The 11,374-nt window shown below is 33.9% G+C and overlaps 1 long non-coding RNA gene across 1 annotated transcript in view; it reads right to left on the minus strand.

Moving 5' to 3' along the window:
- Positions 1 to 9,289, minus strand: part of LOC111088918 — a 15,229-nt gene extending 5,940 nt beyond the window's left edge. Inside the window, exons 1-2 of the long non-coding RNA XR_002613297.1 lie at positions 9,176 to 9,289; positions 5,425 to 5,614 (exon numbers count right to left, since the gene is read on the minus strand). This is a non-coding gene — a long non-coding RNA (uncharacterized LOC111088918). The remainder of the gene's footprint in view (positions 1 to 5,424; positions 5,615 to 9,175) is intronic.
- Between the last annotated feature and the right edge of the window lie 2,085 nt (positions 9,290 to 11,374).

Below are 11,374 nucleotides of genomic sequence, written 5' to 3' on the forward strand. Positions count from 1 at the left end.
ATTGGAAACATATATTTCCGTGGGGGAAGAAAATAAAATGAAGGTCCAAAAATTGTGGCATATCTTGAAATCATACTAATTGGAAACATATATTTCCGTGGGGGAAGAAAATAAAATGAAGGTCCACAAATGGTGGCATATCTTGAAATCATACTAATTGGAAACATATATTTCCGTGGGGGAAGAAAATAAAATGAAGGTCCACAAATGGTGACATATCTTGAAATCATACTAATTGGAAACGTATTTCCGTGGGGGAAGAAAATAAAATGAAGGTCCACAAATGGTGGCGTATCTTGAAATCATACTAATTGGAAACGTATTTCCATGGGGGGAAGAAAATAAAATGAAGGTCCACACTTGGTTAGAACTCCATGGCTCATGGTATTTGCATTTCTTTTTAAGAAACCAACAGTTACGTGCCTATATTATTTGCAAATTATGTTTCCTTTTGTGTTATATTTAAAAAGGATGTCACAGTTAGATTCATAAGAACGCAAAGCCAAAATTAAAGATGGTTATAAATATTTTCCGTTATCTAACTTCCACGGAAAAAGTCAGCATGGAATTACAAGTAAAGTTTTCAGTTTTACTCTCCATCCCTACTCCAACTAAAACGGACTCCTTTTTTAAGCAATTTGAAACAACGCTTTTTTTTTAAAAAACCATGATCATTTTCGTCCGTGGAACAATTTAGTAGTTTAATTCCCGTAGTCTCTCTAGTGTTTCAGTACTCTCCTCAAATAAGGGGACTGTGCCCCAAGTGAGGCCTTGTTAGTTATAATAACTTTGTTCTCCAACTTCTTATTAATAAGATGTTATAAGTTACACTTTTATTGTTGTTACTTAGATGTTAATTAGAGGGAGCATCAAGTTAGTCATAGAATATTAACGAACGAGACTTTGCAAAATATCTAAAGCAAGGATTAGTTTGTAAATGCGGCTAAATCAGTCAGTGTGTGCCGTTTTCAGATCTGTATTAGCTATGTGCATATTGAGAGAGTTACTTTGTACAAGCAAGTTGATTTTTATGTTAGTATTGAGAAGATAGTATGGATGTAAATGTAGGCCTACAACAAGTTACAAAGTGTACAAGCCTCTAAAACGTTAAGAAAGAAAGAAACTAAATTGCTGGTGTTACGTGAACTGGACATTGAATTATTTTCACTGGGTAATTGAAAAAAAACAACAACCTGCAAACGGAACCGCAACGTTACAACACTGATGTCAGCAGTGGGGTGTTTTTGGCGAAAATGAAATAGAGCTATGACTAGACTTCAACTTTCATTCAAGTTAATCACAAGGATAAAAGCAAAAATAGGAAACATGCTGGACATGATAAATCAACAGAAAGAGCATTTAAAGAAATTTACAAAAAATATAATAAGACTAAGGTGAACATGGCAGGAATTTAAGAGAGGAGTTAATAGAAAGAGATGTAATATTTAAGGAAGAATTAAAATCAAAAGTAAATCTGATTGAAGATGAGATTGATGAAACTATCAAAGAGGTACAGAGAGATTTAACATTAATATTTAAGAAGTATGGAAAGGCTTTAATGAAAAAATTCAAGAAGTACATCAAGACTGTAATGACAATTAACAAAGTCAAAAGTGAAGTAAAGAAAAACATCAGTGGGGTATAATAGAGCATTATTGAATTACAGAAAGAAAAAACTGGTGAAACAATAAAGCATTTAGAAAACGAATTATTAAATGCAAAGAGCAAACCAGCCACACCTCTTAATGCTTTAGGTTCGGAGTTCCAGCCTTCTGCTACAAAATATGAGATAGAGAACTTATTTGGACTACACCTGTTACTGAAGGACCTTTCTCGACTGCACCTGTTACTGAAGGACCTTTCTCGACTACACCTGTTACTGAAGGACCTTTCTCGACTGCACCTGTTACTGAAGGACCTTTCTCGACTGTACTTGATCATATCCAGTTCCAGAGTTGCTCAATTCAGAATGGGCCTAAAGAGAATCCAACTGAGTATGATGGAAAGTTATCACGGGAGACATGATGAGGTTATTCCAAAATCATTTTCAGAGTGAATGGGTAGAATAGTGAACAACAAGCCATCCATCTTGCTTTCTATTTAAAAGGAGTAGCTTTGATAACATTAAATAATCTTCCATCTAAGAGTTGCAACAACTAAAAAGCATTAATAGCTGCTTTATTCAACAGGTTTAGAATTGATGCACCAGAACAGGGGAAAGAAAATAACTAAAGTTACAAAAGGTGTGGAAAGTTTTACACAATTATCTTAACTGTATTCTCCTTGTGAAGTGATAGATTTATTGGAACGTGACCAATATATAATTGCCGTAGAAGATGAGTATATAAGAATCAGGCTGAAACAAAATAGATGCACATCATTAAAGGAAGCTCTACATTTGGTGATGGAACTTGAATTCATCAAAGTTACATAAAACTGTTGTATTCAAACATCAGTTTCTTCTGTTGATAGTATAAATGATCTAGAAGTATTCGTTAAACAGAGATATGGGATATATTGCCAGGAACTGCAGGTAAAGGCATGTATGGGATAAGAACTTCTCTCAAAGTAACTGTTATATATGTGGGGAACCTGGCCACCACAGCTGATACTGTAAGGAATCTACGACTGTTGTTAAGCTAAGGAGATAATACCCTTAGAATGTATCTTTGGGCCCAACCAGGTCATATGAACAACAAGAAGCTAACTAGACTTGAAAAAAAGACAGGAACTGGCATGATTTATGGGGCAAAGATCAGCTGAGAATATTTCATGTATCCTAAATGAGAAAAGAAGTTAATTGTTGGAGAAAAATCGTTAACGAGTCCATAGGCTTACTGATAGAAAACCTTGCGGTATGCTGGTGGAAATTGGTTCTATAGCTACAACTGTTCGACCTAATTTGGTAATGAAAGGTGGGAAATTGTCTTCAAAAATGAAAGAGGAAGGACTCATGCAAACAGCAGGTGGACATAAAGTCCCAGAAAAAGTAGTTGGAAGTTTCCCTTACTGTAGTAAGCTTCTCTGTTTCTCATAATGTATGGGTAATTAACACCGAGGAAGAGTACATATTGGAAACTGATTGCATGTAGAAACATAGATATGAGGTTAGGTAGGCTAGCTTCACAGTATATGACTAGAAAATCTCTGAACACTACTATACCAGAAGTTGAAGTTCCAGTTGAAACAGGTATGGTAGTCATTGCACCACTAAGAAGTGCAATACTTTTACCAGGATATATTAAAAATAAATTTTACATTTATTTACTGGGCTGCGATAGAACCAAACTCTTTAATACATCATGATGGATTAATGGTCAGAAGAGCTTTAGTAGATGTGAATAAAAGAGGTGTCGTACATGGTGTACTCAGCTTGTGATAAAATGAAAGGTAGTTGTGATGTAAATGCTGACAAGTTTTGATTTCATTGAGGTTATATGGCATTGCTGAGCTGTTCTTATCAGTAGGTGTTCGAAGAATAGATAAGTCAAAGGTTATCCACTGTAATCATCTTTGGAAATATGTTGGTGAAAAAACGACCAACTAGGTAACTCCAGAGAAGTACTTGTCAGTGGAAACTCAACCTGCTGAGGAGCCCAGAGTTCTTGTTTAGAATGTTTCCAAAGGATAATCAAGGATGGTGCTACCAATGAATTCAATCAATCAACTATTTAGGAATAAATCCCCCTAGGAACAGGACAGCTAGGGGGAAATGCCATTCTATTTGTATAGTGGGCGTGGGAAGAGAAAAATATAAAAAATACTTAGTGAATGAACAGTTTAATGTAGAGTTTTATTTTTATATTAGGTGTTTGTTTAAGATACTTTACAGTCCAGGAAGGTGGTAGTATTATAAGCTATATTTTAATGTAATTTAGATGTTAGCTAGGGAGTGCGCTACGTTAATATCAATTTAGTTCTAGAATATTTGGAAATATTGATGAATGAGAGGTTTAGCAAAATATCTAAAACAGAGTTTGGATTATAAAAATAGGTGATCCAGTCAATTGCCTAAGTACGCTTGCAGTGAAGCATAAAGAAGACTGTTGTTTTCTAGCTAGTAGAGAAAAACAGTGTATTTACATTTTTGGATTTGTGTTAGCTATTGCACATATTGAGTTACTTTAAATTGGTAAGTTTATTTTCGCATTAGTGTAATGCAGATAGCATGGCTGTTAATGTAGACCTACAGCAGCTTACACAAAGTGTACAAGCCTGTAAAAGGATGTTAAGAAGAAATAAACTAAATTGTTACTATTTCTTGTGCTGGATGTTGAATTATTTTCACAAAATAATTTTAAAAAACCCTCGGATAAAAGAACAATGTTACAACATCATTTCTTTGCAAAACCAGTTTTCTACTCTCTTGCAAATTAATTCGTTTTCCAAATTTTCATACCACAAATTCTTTTTTTTGGGGGGAACTTTTCAGTATTAAAAGTTTTTAGGAATGAGTAGAAGCTTGTCAAGTATATTATTGCCCTTACACGATACTTTAATACCACTAAATGTTACATGCGATATGTCATTTAATTACTCCAACTCTCCCCTAACATAATCATGTTTTCTATCTGCTTTAGTAATTTAGATTTTTATTTCTTTTTGTTATTTAGTTTCCATGCTGTAATAGCGACAACATATATTCTATAAAGCTGTTGAGATTAACTTGTACTAGTTTCTATATTCTGACTGAGAGGATATTGCAGTAACATATAGAATCCGAGTGGAAAGAATTAGCACTGTAGTTTCATGTTTGAACGAAATGACTGGCCAATGTTGTAAGAAAACAAAGGTCACGAGGTGATACTGTCTGCTGAACAAGGTGAGTTTACCTGTTGAATTCACGTGCACTTTCTTTGGTTAATTCTACTCGGTATTCATCGTGTCTAGTTCAGTATAAATTCATCTTGAGGTATGGAAAAAAAGACGAGCTATTTACTGATCTAATAAATATGGTCACCTACTTGTATATGGAGTTACATTCAGTTTATTTTTCTTGTTCCCAAATAAATATTGTCTTCACTGTATTTGAAATGTGTCCAATATGTTATTATCTTATGCAACTTAAAACTCAGTCAAGTTATCAACTACAGAACACTCTTGATCGAATCTATTATCAGCAGGTTTGCCTATCTGATACTTGTCGATAAATCAGCTTTATCTGAAAATACCACAACTCCAGCCCTACCCTACAATAATCAGAATTATTTTCAATTCTATTATAGTTTTTTGTACAAATCTATATGAGCATATATTTTCCCCAAAGGGATTAGTTAACGACAAATGACACGTACAATTGATTACTTTAATTATCCCCTATAATAACAACAAAAATATTTGCACATATAGCTTAGTTTCTGTAATGTTACAAATGCAGAAAAAATCCGAACTGCACTGAATAGAATAAAGAAAATCCACTTAGACCATATAAGCTTCTTCTCTTTGTCCAGACTACAATGTCACCTCGTGGTAATTATTTCTGCACAACATTGGCCAGCTGCTGCTTTTATCCATGTCATCATTGGCCAGTGAAGAGATATAATGTTAATCCTTAACGTACCCAGATCCTCCCTGTTCCATTGCAATATTTCACAGGCAGGTGATATGCCAGCTACTAGAACATAAATGAAGGAAGAAATGTAATAACCAAAAAGTTAATTAAATTCCTATATTACTATAGAAACTGAAACTTATATGATATGCTCACATGCTACACATTTCCTTCCTTCTTTCTCTTAGGCTTGTTCTCAGGACAACAATTAAATTTAACTTTAAAACCAATCATCTTGTGAGATGATCCACGCATATTTTATTTTATTTGTAACATTTACATGCCATGGACAGCACAAACCCTTTAACAATGAAATACACGAAATAACTACAAAATATAAGATAACCATTAAGAACATAATTTAAAATACAATGCATAACCAAACATACTTTTAAACAATCAAAGAATCCACTATTATAATAATAAAAAACAGGTAATTTACAAAAAACTAACAAAAATACATGAAAATTCTCTTTAAAAAAAAACCAAGCAATGATTAGTACAATTTTACATGTACAAAATGTTAAACTACATAAATAAAAAAAGCAAAAATAATAGAAATGCAGATACACTGTCCACTTAAAGGATGAAAAAACAAATACAAAAGAAATACTAAAATGAAATAGAAAAACAATTTTAAACAAAATTGATATGTAAAAAACTTACACGTAATCTATGATCCATTTACACTATTAAAAAGATAATAATAAAAATTAATAAAACAGTTTAGGTATCCTCATTACCTTATATGTATACATGCTCATGGGAAGACAGTTTGTCTATTTGTACACATAATAAAACATTTAAATTTCCATTATATACAATCACCCAAGACAATAGCTGAGGAATCACGTCACTCACCAACAGGGTTTCCATTGCCATTTTGATCTTTCATTTGGTGGCAGTGGATGCCTTGAGGTCAATTTGTACCGTCCCAGGTGTCTCTCATCTTTAGCGAGACTGCCCCACAGGTACTGGGTTTCCTTTTGCCTCAGCTTATCTTCTTTCTGGTTGTATAGGACCCAGGCCTCTATTCACTTGGCTGTCATCTCCTGACAGTGGCATTTAACTACTGCAATCTGCTCCAATGTAGGCCAGTTCGTATTGCCTTTGATGGCCTGGAAGGGAGCTCTACACTCACCTTCTTCTGGGAGGATCCACGTGACATCCGTATCAGTGCTTTGGCAGTCACAGCAGCATAGATCCTTTCTCTTTCTGCCAGTTTTGCCAATGATGTGGATGCTCCGATATTAACAGCTGGAACCGGTGAATGAGCCATTTGACTTGTCTGCACCACTGCCACCTTCATCAGGGTTTTGTGGTCAACTTCTTTCTGGAGCTTTCCATGTTTCCCTTTTAAGACTTGGAAATCTCCTGGGATGCATCTAGTGGTCCTTCTGTATGTGTGCCACAACCCATGATGGAACAAGTCACCAGGTTTCCATCTTAATCTACATGGATGAAGTCAAAATGATGTTGGGTCACTTGGAGGCCATACCATATGTTTTTAGTGTTTTCATTCATGGATGAAGGTGTTTACAGGGCTTCCTTGCATCCAGCTATGCTGCAGGGAGGTTCCTCTATAGGATAGTGTGGATAATATAACTATAACAAACCAGTTGGTTCTACCCCTTCCCATTGGGGATAGTTTGAGTCACCCTTCTGTTAAGACAGTCATAATTACTCCTGCTGGTTGCTCGTGCTTGGTTGAATTTTCCACTGACATTCAGAGCACTGAGCAGACATCACATTGCATTAGAATCATCCAGTGATCATGTTCTGGTTTAATTAGACAGTCAGATTCTCTAAATCTATGCCAGTTCTGAGTAGGCTGTTAGTTGCTGGGCGAAATGTTCACGACAGGCAGGAAACCGACACGTTGCACAGCTGAAAAGTTTCGCAGGAAGATCTGAATGCAGGTATTGGCTTCACCAAGTCATTAAAGATTAGACTCATCCAGCCTCAGTGTAGTACCACATCTACATCAGCCGGATCAGACCGAGGCAGTACTCGTCCTGCAGTTGTGGATCTGTTTTCCTGACTCCCCTTACCTGTTCTGCCTATCTTGGATGCCAGCACAAAAATCATTCTCTATCCTTCGGATTTTCAAGGGTCAATGCTGCAGTGCCTTATGGGTCATCAATTTGGTTTTCAAAGGGAAAAGGAGTGTGAGATAACGCATTCGACTTTTATTTTGTTATTGTTTTGTTTAGCATTAATTTATTATTCCTTTCCTCATTTAGTTCAAATAAGAATTTTTAGTTATATTAAAATGCTAGCTCACCTTCTAGTTAGAACACATTGAATTTCAGTATGGTTGTGTTATGAAACTGACATGAACTTCACATAGTGGTGACATAGAGATATTAGTATTTTGAAAGATTATGTAAATTAGCTAGTCATGAGATATATTTAGAATGAATTATTGCTGTTTGTTGCTCAATATTGTTTTTGATATTAAAGTGTTTAATTTTAAAATATTTTTCATTTTTTCGGAATTATTTCTTCTTCTTCTGGTCCCTTTTCCAAAGCCAATTTTTAATTCTCTAATGAGAGAGTTGTAACGAATTTGTTATTATATATTTACTTTAATAACAACGTTTGTTTAGATTAAGTTTATATTTAGAAACACGCATAGTTTATACTGCTAAATATGTATTGCGATACTCCTGTTTATTCTTCAAAGTTGTAGAAGATTCTCGAGAGAAAAAATCAACGATATGTGTATACGTAAACGCTTGTGTTAGCACCAGTGTTGTTACATAAAACTGAAATTTCTATAAAGCCTCCACATGCCTATAAATATAACCAACATAACACACCAAAAGGAGAGTATCTATTATTAGATCAGTGTGCTACAAACTTCGGAAGCTACAACTATGGTTGTTATAAGCTTATCATCTGGAAAACTTGAGATATTTGACCAGGAACCCTTACAAAGTTCGAGCATTACAAATCATTTAACTTCAGTGGATTCTCATCGGACATTAGTATTTTTACGAAAACATTATATAAATTCATCGTGGAAAACTCGACGTGTGTGGCCGATAAATAGCGAAAACAAAACTAGCTAGCTTCCCGTTAAGCGAATTGTACCTATGTCAACTCGTAATTAACTCGCTCGTCGTGAACCTTCGATATGACATCGAAGAAGCTCCAGATTAAAAAAAGAAGACTTTATACTGCTTGCAAGTTTGCGAAACTTTAGTTTATAATAACTATTTGTAATAACTGTTATCGTAAATTGTATTATTGTGTGTATATTAAAACGTATATTAAAAACAATTGTGTATCAGTCTTGTTGGCAAATATCATAAATTGACTATATATCGGCATATATTTAAATACTAAATCCAAAGTACAATTTAACTACTAAATTAAAATTATCAGTTAACTCGGTTTCAGACCATTTGAAATTCTAATACGTAACACGCATGACTTCAGGGCTGGAAATATACTAATAGAAGAAATACAGTAATTACATTGAACGAGTAGAGACTGTGAACAATTAAAACAATTTGTATTAAAATATGCAGATATTTTAAACAATAAGCCTGGTTCACAGATTTATCTGAACATAGTATTATAATCTTTAATAAAAAGCCAGTGTTTAGTGAACCTTACCACTCTTCTTCCACAAGTTCTACGTGATGAAGTGCTCCATGTTAGGTTAATTGAGCCCTCAACTTCTTTAGGCTTATCAAATGTATATTGGCAATTACCTGTAAAAATGGAGGATCGACAAAGAACGCCTTCATAACTGATAATGGACTTTATAAATTTCAAGTGATGCCTTTTTATCTGAGAAATGCACCTGCTGTTTTCCAAAGACTTATGGATAAGGCTTTAGTAGAAGCAAATGAATGTTCAAAAGCTTATATTGAGGATATTATAGTATTTTTACCTACACTTGAACAACACCTGAAGGACCTACAGTTGATTATCTACAAGCTTCGTGTAACTAATTTTATGGTAAACATTTCTAAAAGCAAATTTTGCAAACTAGAATTATCGTATTTAGAACTTAAACTTACTTCTGAGAAAGAACATATATGATAACAAAGTGAAAGCTATTAAAAGTTTCCCAACACCAAAGAATCTTGGGTATGTGTGATGATACAATTATTTCATTTCAAACTTTACCACAAAAGAGAACTATTTGCCTGATCTAGACATTCTCTTTGAAGAAATTCCATATTTGGATGTTATTTTTAATATTAGCATTCGAATAAACTAAATTCTACTGAATAAACTAAATATGATGAGTATATGTATATTTGCTCTTAGTTGAAAAGTGACAGAGACTTGAAATATGTCAAAACAATATGTCTTGAATTACACACAAAGAGTTACTAACAAAGTTGAATACAGACCAGTTATTCCAAAAACACTGAGGCAAGCTTTGTCAATAGAATTATTGCATGATCATCCTAAAGCTAGATGCTAGAAAAAACGTGGACAAAGTATTCAGACATGGTTATTGGCCTGGTATGAAACAGGACATTACAAATTATGTATTATGATATCAAGTTTCTTAAACCACAAAATCTGATCTGAAATGGCCAGCAGGATTAATGTAAAGTACTAAACTCTTGGAACCATATTCTAACTCTACTACCGGGAATAGTTATTTTGGTCATAACATATTATTTCAGTAAATGGGTCGAACTACATCCTCTTGAACAAATAATTGCTAAGGTAATAGTGAAAAACTAATTATGAATACTTGTGTAGATGTGGTATTCCAAAAGCTCTTGTACACAGTAATGGACCCCAATTTGTGTCTCATGTAATGGATGAAACTTGTAAGTTATGGGGATTAAACATATCTTTATAACTCCATATCATCCTCATTATAATGTTACTGGAAGAATAAATAAACATATAGATACAATGATATCTGTTTACATTAAGAGAACTCACCAAACTTGGGAAGATTATTTACCTGAATTTTTTCTTGCAATTAATACTTTTATTCATTAGTCTGCAGAATACATGCAAGACCAACTCCATTTGGGAGAAGAGGTCTTGCTTCCTTAGGACCGACTAACGAAATATCCAAATAGCATCTCAAACTGTGAATGAACAAACAGCAGAATTGCAAGATATCATACAGAAAGTAAGATACAATGCTGAAAAGGCTCAGAAGCGACAGAGACAACCATAAGAGATGCCCAGATACTTTCAAAGTAGATGACAAAGTAGATGTGATCAGTTTCGTCAGAATATACTTCACTTTGTTGGAATGGGGTAACCATAAAGTTAGGTATGACATATTAATTAAAGGTCCTAAGGATGTTGATGTTCCAGTTTGTAAGTATGATTATCAGCTAAAACCCTTGCTAGCTGATTTGGAAGGGAAGTGTCATCTGTTTCTTAATGACAATTCTGGCAATATTTTCTCACAAATTCATTAGTGCAGGTAAAGCGTTTTTTGTATGAATTTATCCCTCGATTTTTCGACATATTGCTTATACTTCTAATTTTTTTTTATTATCCATAAAGTTACTGCTATAATGGATAAGTAACTATAGAAAACAACAAACAAAAAATACAAAAAGAACTATACACAATGATTATCCATATGCTAAAACAATCATAGAGTAATTATAATATACATAATTGGACATTTTTTATTTTAAATAACTTGGTACTGGAAGTTAATCAATTATCTAATTTAAATTATCTATTTAAAACAATCGCAGCCAAGTAAAAAAAGTACTTGAACCTCAAAACGGAATTACTTCGTGAATATGTAATTTCTTTTTTTGCCGAAAGGAATACAAACTTTCTCTGGAGAGAGTTAACAAGTTCATATCAGGA

Source organism: Limulus polyphemus, unplaced genomic scaffold (genome assembly GCF_000517525.1).
Source record: "Limulus polyphemus unplaced genomic scaffold, Limulus_polyphemus-2.1.2 Scaffold4738, whole genome shotgun sequence".
Taxonomy (NCBI): domain Eukaryota; kingdom Metazoa; phylum Arthropoda; class Merostomata; order Xiphosura; family Limulidae; genus Limulus; species Limulus polyphemus.